The sequence below is a fragment of the Sphaerodactylus townsendi genome, linkage group LG03 (genome assembly GCF_021028975.2).
Source record: "Sphaerodactylus townsendi isolate TG3544 linkage group LG03, MPM_Stown_v2.3, whole genome shotgun sequence".
Taxonomy (NCBI): Eukaryota; Metazoa; Chordata; class Lepidosauria; order Squamata; family Sphaerodactylidae; genus Sphaerodactylus; species Sphaerodactylus townsendi.
This window is the reverse complement of record NC_059427.1, coordinates 59,818,535-59,835,216: the sequence shown is the minus strand read 5'-3', so window position 1 is coordinate 59,835,216 and position 16,682 is coordinate 59,818,535. Positions and strand designations below refer to the sequence as shown.

General features: G+C 39.2%; 1 protein-coding gene across 11 annotated transcripts in view; it reads right to left on the bottom strand.

The window, feature by feature from the left end:
- IQSEC1 (IQ motif and Sec7 domain ArfGEF 1) overlaps window positions 1-16,682 on the bottom strand; it is a 447,788-nt gene that overhangs the window by 73,751 nt on the left and 357,355 nt on the right. The window lies entirely within an intron of this gene.

Below are 16,682 nucleotides of genomic sequence, written 5' to 3'. Positions count from 1 at the left end.
AAGAGTGAAAATACTTAAAGCATTTCTGTTTCTTGCTAAAAAGCAACTCAAACTACTATTTTTTTTACAAAAAATGTTGGTATGTAGATAAAAGCAGAAATTCTTTAAAGTATGTTTTTCAAGTTTTTTCTTAAACAGAGATCAGTTCAAAAGGCTTTCCTTCCTAAACTGTTCATCCTTTTCAAGAAATACCAATCTAGAATTTCCTTTTAAACTGAAATAGCCCAACTGCAGCACCATATGTGCAAGCAAGATCATCTGTTTGCCTCATCAAAGAGGCAGTAACATAGGAGTCCGCAAACTCAAGGTGGATGTTGCGATCCAACAGCAAAAGAGAAACAGAGAGGTAAATGCTCTGTTTTGATCAAACAAAAAATACCAACATGTAAACAGCACCTTGATTTACAATACTACACATATAACTGGACACCAGTTGCCCACATTGTATATCCAGATCACAGAAACATCCAGCTATCTGTTTTACAGAAATAAAGAGGTTTAATTATTTCCTCTTAAAATGGTTTACTATTTAATTTGATGATTATTTGTTTACATTAAGTTGTAAAACAAGATAGATGGCATGTTCATAGTTTGAACTTCTTTCCCACAACATTAGCAGCACAACTTATCAACGTGTGGACTCAGAAGGATGTAACACTGCTTAAAATTGAATTAAAATGGGGTTCTGGGTTTCAGTGTGTAGCTTCAGCAAAGCTAACACTTTCCTTACTTTACTCAAAATGACACTGAATACTCATTCCACCAAACGCTATTTTAAGATACAGAGGAGCAGGTGATGAGATCTCTTAAACATTTCTACTTGAGCCTCCTTTATACTTACTAGACAGCTGCACTCTTTGTAAAAATCTGCCTAAACATTGTTCGGTTTTAAAAACATAGAAATACAACCAAATCTTTTTTAAAGCCTTAAGAAAAAAACAACATATACAAATAAATAATAACATTAACCAAGCACAAATCAGTCTAAGAGCAATTTAAGGAACACAGCCTTGTCAAGAAAAGAAAATTAATCAATTTTTATGTATCATAGCCATCCTGCCCAAGCATACTTATTTACAGCCCAATCTAGAGCCCTATGCATCATGGGCCACCTCAAAAGGATGGTGTAATTCCATGTCCCGGGCACCAGAATCCTGGAAAGTAAAGCTAGGGTAGAAGCTGACTAAGATCAGTTCTACTCCTTGCCATGCCTCTGGAATGCCCCTAGCCACTTCAGCACAGCATCCTGTGATGGGAAATGGGAGCCACTTCAGGCACGGTGGACCCGTTAGGCTCCAGAGTGCCTGCATATCTGGCCTTTCTGCCAGCGCATTTGCCCCTTGTACTGGCAGGGCAGGAACCCATCCTAGCACAAGGCTATGCCAGCTCCAGAGGTAAGCCTGCCCCGCCCCCCGAATTGGGCTCTTAGTCATAATAGTTATAACAAAGAAACAGAGACAGAGAACAGAAGTGCAAAATCAAAGGATTAATCTAGTCCATGGGTAGGGAACCTGCAGCTCTCCAGATGTTCAGGAACTACAATTCCCATCAGCCCCTACCAGCATGGCCAATTGGCCATGCTGACAGAGGCTGATGGGAATTGTAGTTCCTGAACATCTGGAGAGCCGCAGGTTCCCTACCCCTGATCTAGTCCCATCACCCTGCTTCCTACAACATACTTTTTGAGACTGAATGACCAGGGCTATTCCAAATCTGTCCACATCACAGAGTATGCAAATACACTATTATAATGGTTGTTTTATCTACAATTCCTTACCTGTTTTCCTTTTCTACCACTGAGCTGAAATTTTAATTGATGCATTCCACCACAACCTTAAGATCATTTTTATACATGACTTGTGAGGAAAGGTACTGCACCTTTCTCTCTAAAGGATGCCAAAAACAACTTACATACAATGTACTCTCACAACTTTGTAAAGTAGATTAGACTGAGAATGTGTAACTGCCCCAAGGTCACCCAGAAGACTTTTGTGGCAGAGTCAAACCTGAATCTTCCAGACCTTAGTCCATCACTTAGTACTACATGACAATAGTGTATAAACGTACATATGAAATTAGGGGTGTTTTTTGCCTCATACACATTTTGTTGACTATTCAACAGCAGCAACAAAGAAGGAAACATTCAATCTCTTTTTGAACATATGCATTTCATTTGACAGGGAAAAGCATAATACAGTAGGACACTGGAAAAGGCCCTGCTCCCTAACATTTATGAAATACCACCATAAAAGAAAGAACACATAGCAAGCCAGTCCATCAGATCAAAGAACATAAGGAAATAACACAATACAGTAGGAAACATTTCCTAACAAACTGAATTTCTGCCATTTTACGTCACTCCTAGTTTGAAGTAAAAAATATGCTCCTTTGCCCTTGCCCAGCAGTTCATTAAACTTTGGTAGCATTTTTAACATGAAAGAACTTTGAGGCACAAAAAATATTTAAAATAACTTGGGAGGGGAATTGAACTGAATTTTTGTTGTACCAGCACAGTTTCAACAAGCAGAAATGTGAACCGATGTTGCACAACTTTCCCAATGTAGATCTAATACTTTTGAAGAAGTTTTTCACTGTACAGATTGGAGTCATTCCTCCTTTCAGAAACTGAAGGCATTTCAGTTCAAACAGCGAAGGGGTCTATGAAATGCCTATCTCCAAATACAGTTCCGAACAATCCGAAAGATCACTTGATTATCCAGAGCAAGATTTAGGATGACAAAAGGACTGTAGATTGGGAGGGGGGGAAGACAATGACAGTAAAGACCCCTTCTGCAAGTTCTACCAGTAGTTCTTGAGATCCAAACGATGGTAGTTTGAAGGACTGTGGTGAAGCTCCTGCAAATCCCAACTGCAATACTTGCTTCTTTCACACTTAAGATGTCTATCCTGCTGGTACAAATCATTTCTAAATGCTTAGAATCTTGTGCCTTGCACCTACTGGATTAATACCTTTTGCTTACTGAAAGCTATGTTGCCCCATGCAGACTGAAACAGGGAATCATCAGGGATGATGTCATAATGTACCTCTGTAAACAAACGTATTCTGAATTGTGAGATGACATTCCAAGATGCAGATCTTAGAACACACAGGCTTGTATCCTTCCACTCTGCAACAGGGAATGATTTCTATCCATTTTGGATTTTAACTTTTTACATCCTGTACTCTTCCCGAGGGTCAGCTACCTATAGATCTCAGTACCTACAGCTGCAAGAGGACACATACGTGTCCAGCAACACCAGGGGTAGGGAACTTTTAACACTCAAAGAGCCATTTGGACCCGTTTTCCATGGGAAAAGAAAACACTTGGAGCCGCAAATAATTGTTGACATTTAAAATAAATATAACACTGTATATATTGGGGTTTTTTACCTTTTACGCTCATTCTGAGAAGCGCATGGATGCGTCCGCCCTGCTGCCTGAGGGGGGCAAGGATGGGGCCAGCAGCTCGGCCTCTCCGGCCACCGGGAAAGCGTCCGCCCCGCTCCAACGGGGCAGGCGAGAGGGGAAGCCCGTGGCGTGGCCCAGCCGGCCACGGGCAGTTGGTGCACCCGCCCTGCTGCCTGCAGGGTGGGCAAGGATGGGGCCAGCGGCTCGGCTCGTGGAGCCGCACTGCAAGGGCAGAAGAGCCGCAGGTTCCCTACCCCTGAGCAACACTAATTGATCTTATAGAATAAGATCCACCATAGATATATGCAAAACACATTAATACTACTAAATTCAAACCAAATAATTGAAGACCAATTCAGTCAATATCTAGAGAGCTACAATGTTGAATCTAATAACTTAAAACAAACTTCTGAGGTTTCCCTCAGTGAGTCAACTGATCCACACCCAGGCAGCTGTAGATCCAAAGGTAGCATCATCACCCTATTCTGAAACTGCTCCTGCTATAAAACTGGACTGCAAAATTGAACACTAAATAGGAGGGTAGTAGCTTAAAACTGGAATGACGTGATAGTTCAACAATGCAAAAGGAAGCCAAAACAATGCTTTCAAGTATACAGAGAAGGCCTTTCTTCCTGTTTTTTTAAAGTGGCTCTATATTTCCAAAAAGGGGTTCTATGAAGCCGTGATCCTGTCTGACATTTTGATCTTATTTAATGGCTTTTCAAACACAAAAATAAACAATAAACCCCCCCTAACAGAATGAAAAAGTAAAGTGAAGGGATTTTGTTAGCCTCTGTGCCAATACGCTCAATGCAGAACATCAAAAGGGTTGCTAAAAAAGGGTTGCTTGTCATTCCAATTCAGTGTTGCACCATCAATCAGAATCACCAACAAGGTAACAGTTGAACAGGCTAGTGGGATTTTGTTTTATTCTGCTTGCAGTGCAGTTGCTCAAGCAGCACCCTAAAACTGGGCTTTTTGAACTACAACAGTTGTAAACATCTTGTCTTCAAGCAGCTGAAGATGTGCCCAACTATAATTGCCGACTACTCCCTTGACATATACTGAAAATACCCATATTTTCTTATCTGTCAAGAGAGCAAAGAAGATGCATCAATGTACCAATTGACTAGTCAATATTGTCAACAGATGGCCTATTCTTTCCCCACAGTAAAATATTCTGTATAAACAAGAGTGCCATTTGGCAGCAGTTTATCATGTTTTTTTTTCATTGTATTATCATTTATTAGCAAGAGGAGGACTGTGGGCTCCATGTCCCCTGTAGGATTTCAGTATTCATAGGCAAACCTTGCAATATAGCAAAGCTTCTCCTAGTCATCTGCTGTAACTGAAAAGAATCTTCAGAACAGAAGCAGACATATCAGTGGTGAAGGTTAAATAAATAAAACCAGTGGCAAAGTTTACTGCATAGGACTCTATCCTGCTTACAACAGGAAATAAGGAGAACCCCTTACACATTTGCTTTGCTCTTAAAAAATATTTTATATCTGTAGGTCAATCCTAGTGTTTCAGAGTATGCGTTCACTTTTACAGAAACCTTACCTATTTTTAGAAGTTAAAAATTATAGTATTTTTAAAGAAGCTTTATTTCACAGCAAGTACTACAATTAATAAAAGTTAATAATTATTTTTATTCCAAAATAAAATTTATTAAAATGTATTAAAATATTTTTGTGACAAGGTCTAATGCTTGTTCCAAGAAGTTTATCTACAAAATTCTCCCTCCTCAAATCTACCCTAAACTACTGTACCCGCACAGTCTGTCATTGGGAACATGAACCCAAAACATTGCTTAGAACACTTTTCAGACTTATTTCATTCTTCCAGTTCTAATATTATACAAATCACAAGTATTTTAAAAGCTGCAGAATTCAATGGTCTGGGTATCAGAGGAATCTGTAATACAAGTTGTGAATCTATGGTGATTCCATACACGAAGGGTTTTTTTCCCTTAACTGAGAAAACATCGTGCAGGGCAATGTCAATATTTTATTATTTTTTAAATGTACACAGAAGACCTTAATCTGAAGAAATTACTGTGACTGAGAGAGAAGGGAAGGGAGTAAGAAACGTTGGGCAATTGTGCCCCACCCTGGCTCATCCAGGGGGTCTTTAAGCTTCTTTCTGAAGGCCACCCCCATCCAACCAGCTATATATCATAGGGAGGTGGGTCTAGCAGACCTGATGATCAGGCTCCCATTTGGCCCATGATGCATGTTTAATAGAAAAACACCATAGGCAGATGGGGCATTTGGAGCAGTCTACCTGCAACTAAGCTATCTGGCTCCTGTGACATTTAATCATTGGCTGGGGACTTATTACAGGGTATGTACAGATGGGCTCCCTACATGTCCTTAAAAGGGGAATTTCCTTAAAGGGGCTCTGGCAAGTGAGAGGCATGACAGCCACCTTCATGGCTTGGCTAGCATGTTGACCATGCCCCCCCAAAGCTGGCAACATGCAGGAACAACAGTTTTTGTCATGTACAGCCTTAAGACTAGCTCTCTTTTCTCGGTTGACAGGTGGGTAGGGGCTGTCTCACTGTCAGCTGCACCCACAGTTCCCAGTCTGTGCTGTGCCAAGACCTGATGAGCCCATAATCAAGAAGTTGATTTTTCTCCCAGTCCAATGTTTTTGTGTCATTTCTCCATCCCTTCAGACTTGTCCTCACTCCAGACACAAGTGACCCTGTTTTTCATGAGCTCCCAAAAATGACCAAACAGACCTTCCATTTCAAAAACAGCATTCATGCAGTGTCTTTCTTAACAGATTGCTCCATCCAGGAATTTAATCCCCCAGACACTTAAAACTGCATCTGGGGAAACTCTCTTTTAAACTACATATTGTAAATTCTTGATGATCCATATTAACATCCCAAAGCTTTCATTTCTTATCTCCCAGTTTAGACAGCCAAGAACAATTGCTTTTTAACCATAGAAGGGGGGAAGGCAGTTAGGATAGGCTTCATTCTGTGATTGTTCTCCAACTGTCCTTCCTTCAGCTCATCTAGGTGTGCTTCATATTAACTACTTTGGGAAATGTAAGAGTCTGTAAGTGGAGGGAGACGGGTTGGTAATACCTTTGACTATGTATTGCTGATGTGATTAATGCCTTGGGACGTATCTCCACTTATGTTGTGACATAGCAGGTGTAACTCCCAAAGGTATAGTTGTCTGGTTTTGGTGGGTTTTCCGAGCTGTGTGGCCATGGTCTGGTAGATCTTGATCGTAATGTATCGCCTGCATCTGTGGCTGGCATCTTCAGAGGTGTATCACAGAGAAAAGTCCGTTACACTTTTAACAGACTGTTCTGTGTGATAGACCTCTGAAGATGCCAGCCACAGATGCAGGCGAAACGTTAGGAACAAGATCTACCAGACCATGGCCACATAGCCCGGAAAACCCACCAAAACCAGTTGAAACCAGCCATGAAAGCTTTCAACAGTATAGTTGTCTGTTTGTTCTTAAGTCTTAAAAGAGAATAACAATGTCTCTTTTAAAGGCAGATCTTCCACCTTATATTAAGTGCTGCTTGGCAATACTGTGGACCATTACTATACATGTCTGCAGAGAATACAGAAGAAGCCACAGACCTCACAGATGAAGCTGCCACATCTCATCATGTTAACCTTCCATTTTAATTACTTTAGTGAGAGATTTCTCACCTTCTGGGAGCACTCTCAGTTTCGCCTATAAAAATAGCTGGTATTATTCCATTATTGCCTGATAAGCTGAGATTCTTAGATTTAAAATAGAGGAGAAATACAACTTTTTCCATAGCTTCCATAGCAATAGCTTCCTTCCCTCTTTGTCCTCAGGGATAGAACTGGAACTTTGGAACTGCCTTCTGAATCTCCTCAGTGATCACTGAAGTTGAAAGAGCCCCTAGAGGATGGGGCGGTATAAAGTTTAATAATAAATAAAAACAAGTTGATTTTTTCAGATCACTGAAAAAAATTAGTCTTCTTTAAAGACTAGTACAAGTTTTCAACCTGTCTAGATATGGTGCTGTTTGTTCTGAATTCCTTTGGTTATGTCTAGGAAGCCTTAATGCATCAGGAAAACCACTGTCCTACGTGAGTCTGACTAAAGCCTGCTTAAATCTTGTTTTTCGACTTCAGATCTGAAATGGAAACATCAATCTCTAACAACTGGGCTGTAAGGAACATCTGCTCTGATTAAAGTTGGAGGTCCTCATTAGGAAAGACAGGTGCTGGATGCATTATCCAAGGATGGACTGGACGGTAATTCAAAACCAATACATTTTTCTTCCTCATCCAATTCTGAAAAAATGCCAGAATTTTCCTGTAAAAATTGTGAAGGCAATCTATGTAACTGTTGATGTTACAATGGAAAAGCACGGCCTGTTTCCATCCAGGGCATCTGGCCATAAAAATCTCTCCACTCAGGATTGTAAGAGGGAAATTTTAAAAGGATATGTGGGAATGCTGTATGAGCAGACCTTGGATCTGATGCAACTGGTGGGCAGGTAATTTGTAATAGACTTCTTCAGACACAGATCGAGCTGGGGAGAGAGGCTGAATAGACAGGGTCTGAGGCAGGAGAAAGTAGGGCTCCTCTGGCTCCAATATGGATCTGAACTCTTGTAGGTCAATCCATTGTTCAATGGTTGAAACCAATCAAACCTTTTAATGACATTTAATTTTTGACTTGACCCTTTTTGCCAGTGGTTCCAACGTGCTTCTAGGGGCTCTTAATGGAGTTGGAGACCTAGATGTGTGTTTAGATGGTTCAAAACATGGAACTGGTCAGACTGACACTGCTGACATTGGTCGAGGTGAGCAGTTCAGCTCTCAGGCACTTGGGTTGGATAAGGCCACTTTCAACTTCAATACCTTCTCTTGGGCCTTTGGAGTAAATTGTTGACAATATCTACATGCTGAGTCAGAGTGGCAGTCACTCAAACACAGCAAACATAGTGAATGTTTTCTGTGAGGGTCATTTTAGTCCCACAATGGGACTAAATAGAGGCTTTGGTGCCATTACTCCAATGAGAGTAAAAGAGACAGAAATAATTTTCTTTTTAGAAATGGTCTCTCTGTCCATTTAATAAATATCAATTCTGTTCTTTTTTCCCTCTCAGAACAATGGTAGAAGTGCTACTCTCCATGCAGCAGCCAAAAAGGAACTGAAGAAAGGCAGTGCTGCTCCCTCAGAGCATGTGGCTGTTTCGGCAGGAAACAGCATTCTGAATGCTCAGGGGGGGGGGGGGAGTGGTGCCCCTCTTTTACTATTCTGGCTCAAAAATTCTCTCTGTGGCCAGCCTGTGTAGTTCCAGTGTAGAACTGCCCAGAAGATCAAAGATGAACCTCTACTATAAGCCACTGATTGTTAATGAATCCTAAAGAGGACTTCTCTTTTTGTCCCAAATCCTGGTTACCTTAACTTTTTAAATATCCTCCAGCTAATTCATATAATCTAAGTTTTCTGAAAATGGCCAGGAAGGAATCCAACAATCTTTCCTGAATAACTGTGCATACCTTGTAAAACAAAGCAAGCTGCACAGAAAAAACAAAGTCACTAGACAACACTTTGTTTCAATACTTGCTGGTTGCAGAAGGTCACAACACTTAGTTAAATTCATACCAAACATTTTATATGGTCTGTTTGCCTCCAGCAATGGTTCAATGTCACAGCAACACTTTGTTTTGGCAAGTCCCAGGAGAAAACAGCATTATCCTCAAAAGACCCAACTGTTTCTAAATACTTCTTTACAAATAGATACAAGACCTCTCAACTGGTTCAGTTCAGGGAAAGAGTATAGAGTCAGTGGGCAACAGTAATACTCATTTAAAGAAGCTGAGAACAAATAATATGGCAGATGTGCAAGCAGCCACTATACTCAGAAGCTTTCAAAAGTAACTGAAACTGGGGGGAAAGCATTCAAGTGGCAAAACAGAAACTGACTTGCACTAAGGTAATTTTAAATCATATTCTGTTCTAGGTCTATAGCTTGATTTCGACTGCCCTACAACTTGGCTTTCTAGCTCTATAGACGTCACCCATCCTATACAGCATGGACTATTCTGCTTTCCAAGAAATGAAGCAATAAGAAATTGGAACACTGAATAATGAATTTGCTTTCTAGTAATATTCCTGAACATATATGGCATAGTCTCATTAGAAAGTAAAATACTGAAGTTGTGACAGAGTCTAAAACAATGTTTTCCTATTAACTCAAGTTGATCATTTACAGCGCAGAATTTTCAAAAATTAAACCTGAAGCAAATTGGAAAAAAGGCTCAATAGTTGAACACATGGTTTGCATACAGTAAATACAACAGTTATTTCGTCTGAAACATTTCCAAGTTGTCTTCCTGTGCTGTGCGGTCATATTTACGACGTTTTCTTTTTCCTGGCCGCCATTTTCCACACCTCTGTGCTGTTGACTAACTTTCCCCTCGGCACCATTTTTCACATCCCTCATCTCTCTCTTTCCCCCTCACCTCTTTATTTTCAGCATTTCTGATTTTTTGTTACTGTTTTGGTTGAATCTACAAAGCATCAATTAAATGGAGCTACAGATGATGCAAGCAGAGAATCAATGAGGCACCGTTACTACAAATAGCCCCAATTTGTAAAAAAAAACACTTGGAAAGGGGTGAATGTGAACCAACATCTTGGTAAGGAAGGGCGAATTAAAACATTCTGGAAATGTTGCATGTGACTTGTATGGAAAGGGCCACTTATGTTTCAGACTGTTTCTTCCTTGGTACGTCACACTGACTCTGCTTAATTACATTTTATTTGTTCCTGTACCCGTGAGAGGCCTGAACATCTGCCCTCTCTCATCATCTATTATGTGTAATAACCAAATGTGTTCTAGTCTCTTATACATGGAACCACAGCTGAAAGACTTGTGTCAAGATTTAACACCAAGACCACTCTGATCCAACTCCTACTCTTTCATTCACACACCTTTTGTGATTTTCAAATAAAGATCTCCAAAAATTTACTTTCCAGCGTAATAGCTGTAACTCAGGAAACTTCAGTCCCAAACAAACATTACTCTTTAAGATGCAACCTGACTTCTGTTTTATTTTATTTTACTGTCTTTTGTTTCTGTAATGTGTATAGCCATTCATGCACGTGCAAACACCCTACACACTCTACATTTAAGGAGAATTAGGCTTATTTGAAAACAGCTGATGATGTATGTTCACAGCTGAAACAGCATTTGCTACAGCACAATAATCCTTTTCTCATACCAACCAACCCTGTATTTCCATTAGATTTGGGATTCAGCTGCTGCATTGAGCTTGTTACAGTGGGAGGTAACACTGGATGACATTTCTGTCCATATAACATTCAATTTGTTGGCATTTAGGCACTGCAGAAAGCTAAGGATAAGCTTCCTGCTCTTGTTTCTCTCTTCCAACCCTGCTGTCAATGTTCTTTTTCTACATAAAATAGCATATTGTGGACTGATTTTTAAGTGTATTAATTAAATGCCATTTAATGTTTCATGTGTTGAGGTGTCATCAGACAATGTAATTATACCAGGCTATAAATCAAATAAAAGTTGATGAATTCTGCAACTTGATTCATGATGAAAATATGTTGTCCTCTGCTATCTGAAATGAATGCTAACGAGGTACAATGCAAACAGCTGGGAAGAATTTTGGCTGAACTACCTTCCCCCTTTAAGTACCCCAACATTTACAGGCTGAAGAAACTCTAAATAACAAATCAATGACCTAAGAACATAACAGCAACCCCAGGCAACAGAAACAAGAGGTTTACTTTATGAGGGATAAAGCCAGACAGCATCATAAAATGTTATAAAAACAATCCATACAACACGTATAATCCTACTCTAAGGAAAAAAAATTCAGCTGAATTCACAGAGGCTTCATCTCACATACATAGAAGATTGTGCACAGGATTGTAGATTCATTTCTCTTCAGGAACATTCAGGCTATTGTTTGGAGAATATCATTTTAGAATTTCACAGTATGGCATTCATTTGTTTATGCCATTAAAGAAGACTAGTTCTTCGGAGGTGGGAGGATGACTACATGGAACAATATACATTACAAAAAGTCCTTTACATTAATTACCTCACAACCCACTGTATAGACTACAGACAAAAGCACTATCTAACCACAATCTAAATGGAACAGGCAATATTTTATAGTTAAATGAAGTTTAGATAGTTCTGACTTTAAGATATACCTACTTTGTAATTCACTGGCAAAGGATCAAGCCAGAGTAGTCTTTTAATTCACAGGCACATAAATGAAAACTCATTTTTATTCTAATCAATATTTCATAGGGTTTTTTTAATGCAAAATGCTAGTGAAATGCCTATCATCATGATGGAGACAGAGGATCTGTGTATTGTGGGATCTTCTGGAATGCACTATGTACATCTGTATGTTGTGAACATTCACAGTCTTCTACTACAAGTTTTTTTCTACCTTTCATATAAACTAGGGATATGTGACATCACATGACAAGACGTGTTCTCTCTGCTCTCCTCCCATTATTTCTGGACAACAAATTGCCTTCTTCAGAGAATGATTTTTTTAAAAAACAAAAAATGGTCATCAGGGTCTTAGAACATGTCCTAGTACACAATATGATGTTTAGTCTTTATTGGCCAAGAAAACCAGTTTCTATTAACTCTTTACAAGTTAGTACATGGAACTGTGATTCCAGTATAACCAATAAATGAAATTTGCCATGAAATAATGCAAAATAAATTGTTTGGAGCAGCAGATTTCAGAGGCAGATTCTATTTTTTTTGCCACCGCTTTGCATCACTGTATACCATACTAAATGTCTGTTTATTTTTTTCCGCCCAAAAAAGTTTAATGCAAGAATGGCATAATGTAAGCATATTGCAAGGAACCCTGCAGTAGTTTTATAGTACATCTGTAGTAGTTCTTCTGGGCTTTGTAGTCTCCCTACAAAACCACATCATCTGAATGTTGCCCTTAGAAGCACTGTACTTAATTTGCTTTCCTTAGAAATAAAACAGCAGGAACAGAAGTACAGTGAAGAACTGCACTTAAGAACTAAACGAGGTAAGAACTAAATATGCCTCCCAGTGTGAGCAGCAGATTATAGCCTGTTACCTCTATATTATAAAACTAAATGAAGCAGCCATTGAGAACCAAAACAACTCCTTCATCTGGGTAGTTTTTGTACCTTAGGGTTCAATATACTAAACAGTATGTGCTAGTCTATACTATGAGAGTTGCTAGTAAAAATCACTTTGGATTCATTTTGTTCATGCCTGAATGCTAATTTTTATTTGTCGGGTCTGAGAAAACCAAACTGGGTTAAAATACTTCTGAAGATTTATTTTAGTTCTTTGTGGCAACCTGAAATGGCAAATATTGAAAAGTAACAGCTGTAATATAAATTATGTTATGTATTTTAATATAGAAAGATGATCCTTATATAGCTGTGTTCTATTCTTTCTCCTGGCTTGTCTGCAGATACCATTTTATCACAGACTATCAGGGGGGAAATGACAATGTCTTTTCATTCTGGTGAATTTTTCTATTCTGGTGAATTTTTCTGGTGAATTTTTCATTCTGGTGAATTTTTCTATTATTATAAATCAAATGTGCTTTCTTGGCAAGAACTACTGCCAGAACTGTAAATAACATCCTCCCAAACTGAAGTCACGCAGTTTCACAATTATAGTGCTTCCTATTCAAGTTGCATATAACTGTTAATCTGTGCTCTGTATCACTACAGTGGGTGAAAACACTTGCCAGTAAGAAGACACTAGCTTAAAGGGTTAAATGATATGCTTAAGGGAGAGCTTAGGCAGAGTACAATAGCAATAATAAATACTTGCACATATACATTAAACAAGACCCAGTACTCTCCTGTGCAATACTGGACTAATACCCTACATTTGGGGTCAGTGCTGTCTACAAACACAGAACACTTCCACCAGAAAGCAACAAAAAGCAAAGGTGAAACCTAAACTTATTTCTGGAATTCATATTATGTTCCTACCTGTACAGAAAGATCTGTTTGATCTCAAGCAGCACAAATGATCAGGAACAAAATGAAAGAAAGCATCCAAATGCCAGCACAGAATCTCTAAAGTTGCTTCCTCCCTCACTCTAAATGAATCATTATATGCTAAAGGAATCCTGCTTACAGCAGCTTTGTCTCTTAGAGTACTACTATGCACTTGGTGTGACCTAGTATGACCCGCTTAACTTGTGTGATCTTGCAGCATCATCACAGCCTAGCTATTATGGCTCTAGGCTATACTTTAAAGCACACTTTAAGTCAGCTTCCATAGATGTTCAAACCTCAGATCCAGATACATATGTGGCATTTCTAAATGGTTCAGATCTTCTTAGATGTGGTTTTATTTGGCCTGTTTAAAGGCCAGGTGTGAATTTCTGGAATCATTTTGGATTGGAACCAGTTTACTTCTGGTTTTGAAAGTGTTCACATCAGAAATACATTGAGAGCATATGTCATTTAGTTCGATGTTTTTTAAACTTCACACTAATTAAAACTCCTTAATTTCAAACAAACAAAAATGAAAATTATTTGAGCTTCTACCAATTCCCCAAAACAAGACCAGCAACAGCTATCTAAGTTTCTGATGGTGAAAAAGAATATAAGAAGGTCCAATTGTGCTACAGGAATTTAGATATATCCTGGTATGACCCAAGAAAGCAAATAAGCTTTGAAAAGGGAAATGTTTTCCAACAACTCAATTAGCAACTAGGTTGTTTGTCAAAGGTATATTTCCAAAGTAATAGACCTACGCAACTCCCACGCACATTACATCCTGACCCAATACAGAAGTACACATATAGAAATCAAACACCACACCCTCAAAATAGATAGCACTTTGAAAAACTGCTTAATTCTAACACCCTATCTGTTAAAATGGCTTAACTCCAACAGCTCACATCTCAATCTTAGGAACAGTTGAGCCAGGACAGCCATACTCAACCTGGGATCTGGGGCACTTCAGAGTGTTCACAAGTGCTTTGTAATCCCATTCTGAAAATGCAAAAATGAAACCCTCTCAGTTTTCTAAGAATATGGGTCGGGATTTTCTGTTCTCCTTGGCGCCATTCATCCCAAGTCCCTAGTGCTAAACTACTGGGTCAATATTTTTTTTCTGGATAGTGGTCTCAGATGATCCGGAAAGACAGTGAGTCCAGGTGGCAGCAAGTTAGTCCAAAAAGACACAGTGGAGGTAGTTGTAGAGTTACTTTCAGCTTAAAATTTCACTGCTTTTCATTTCATGTTTCAAGGAACAGGATTTTAAAATGAGAGAGACTGCTCCCTTCATCCACAGAAAATTACAGCCAATGGTGGTTTTCAATTGAACACTGAACTACGGCTTTTGTGTGGTGCTTGACTGTTTCTATGAGCTGCTTTGAAAAGTTTTCCAGGCACCTTCCCACCCGAACTCAGCCTAAAAGTTATTATATAATAAGTAAGTTTATTCCTGTCTCAGTACAAACATTCCACCCAGTCAAAGGGTGAGATTGATCATCACTTGTGTTAAAACCTTTGAGTTGCAGCCTGATAGAATCAGTCACCCTCCAAGGCCTGACCTTGTAAAATATGTTTAGAGAATGAAAACTTTTATTAAAGCTTACATTGAAAGTGAATCTGATAGCATCACCAGCATGCATAGAAAGCTTGCCACACACTTTGAAAGGAGGTTGCCTGGTGCATGGCGGATTCTGCTGAGGGAGCAGAAGAGAGCTTGTAGCTCTGCAACAGATTCATCCTTCTTAAAAATGAGAATCTCCTCTAATGTGGATATTTATGGGAATGACACAAAATGCACTATGCCACATGTAGTTTAAAGCTATCAGTGAACTATTTATATTAACATATGAAATGGGCCTGTTGTTAGCATAGTTTTATTACAGAATTGCTGCAACTATAGGAAATAAAAAGTGTGATTCTGAGGACAGGTCTACACATTTGCTACTCACACAGAATCTGCTAGACTATGTCTGTGGTTCTCAATTTTAGGAATTCAGCTGGTGGAGGCACTGAGTGCCACAACAAAATGGCTGCTCTGGGGGCTGGGCCCAATGATAAAATATAGAGATTTTTTTTAAAGACCAAGAAGCCTCCTACAGATGAAGACATGTTTTCAATGTTGACAGAGATAAATTTTTCTCTCTTTCTCACAATACTAAAACCAGGGGGAATACATTGAAAATGCTGGGGGGAAGAATTAGGACTAATAAAAGGAAACGTTTCTTCACGCAACGCGTGATTGGTGTTTGGAATATGCTGCCACAGGAGGTGGTGATGGCCACTAACCTGGATAGCTTTAAAAGGGGATTGGACAGATTTATGGAGGAGAAGTCAATCTATGGCTACCAATCTTGATCCTTCTTGATCTCAGATTGCAAATGCCTTAGCAGAGCAGGTGCTCAGGAGCAGCAGAAGGCCATTGCTTTCACATCCTGCATGTGAGCTCCCAAAGGCACCTGGTGGGCCACTGCGAGTAGCAGAGTGCTGGACTAGATGGACTCTGGTCTGATCCAGCAGGCTCGTTCTTATGTTCTTATATGTTCAAGAGAATGGTCCCCAAGTGTGATGCTTCCTGGGCTCTTCTGAAGCATCTCCTAACCCAGTGAAGAGGAGAAAGTCAGGATTGGTCCTTTACTGTGGGCAAAAAGTGGGTACCAGAAAACACACTGGCAGACATCATAGTACCCAGAATCACTGGGTTAAGTTCACTAGTTTGTTCTCTTCTTATGTAATGATAAACCTGTTCAGAGTCAATAAATTTAATTCACTTTCATCAATTACTACACAAGGATACACACACATACTCTCAACTATACTGAAACTCGGTAAGAAATAATCATCAGATATAACTGAAGTATTTTAAATTTCTTGTTTACAGCAGATTTCCTAGAAAGAAGAACAATTGATGGTTGACACTTGAATTAAAAATTTCCAATTCTTTTTGTATCAGGTATCTAAAGATAGTGGCATGAATCATAATTACAAATTCTGTTTATCATTACAAGAACAAACAGAAAATTCTCAGGCTTGTGCCTTTTCCTTCCTCATATGCAGCTCAAAAATTAAATGCTTCTGCAGCTATCCCTAGTTTGTCATTTTGTTACAAATTATGATTTTTTTCTCTGTCTTCTAACCAGAAGTAAACCACCACTTGAATCTAGGAAACTCTGGTTAATGGTCTCAGCATTGTAATGGAACCTATAACTGCAGATACTGACAAATTAAGCAGTTTTTCT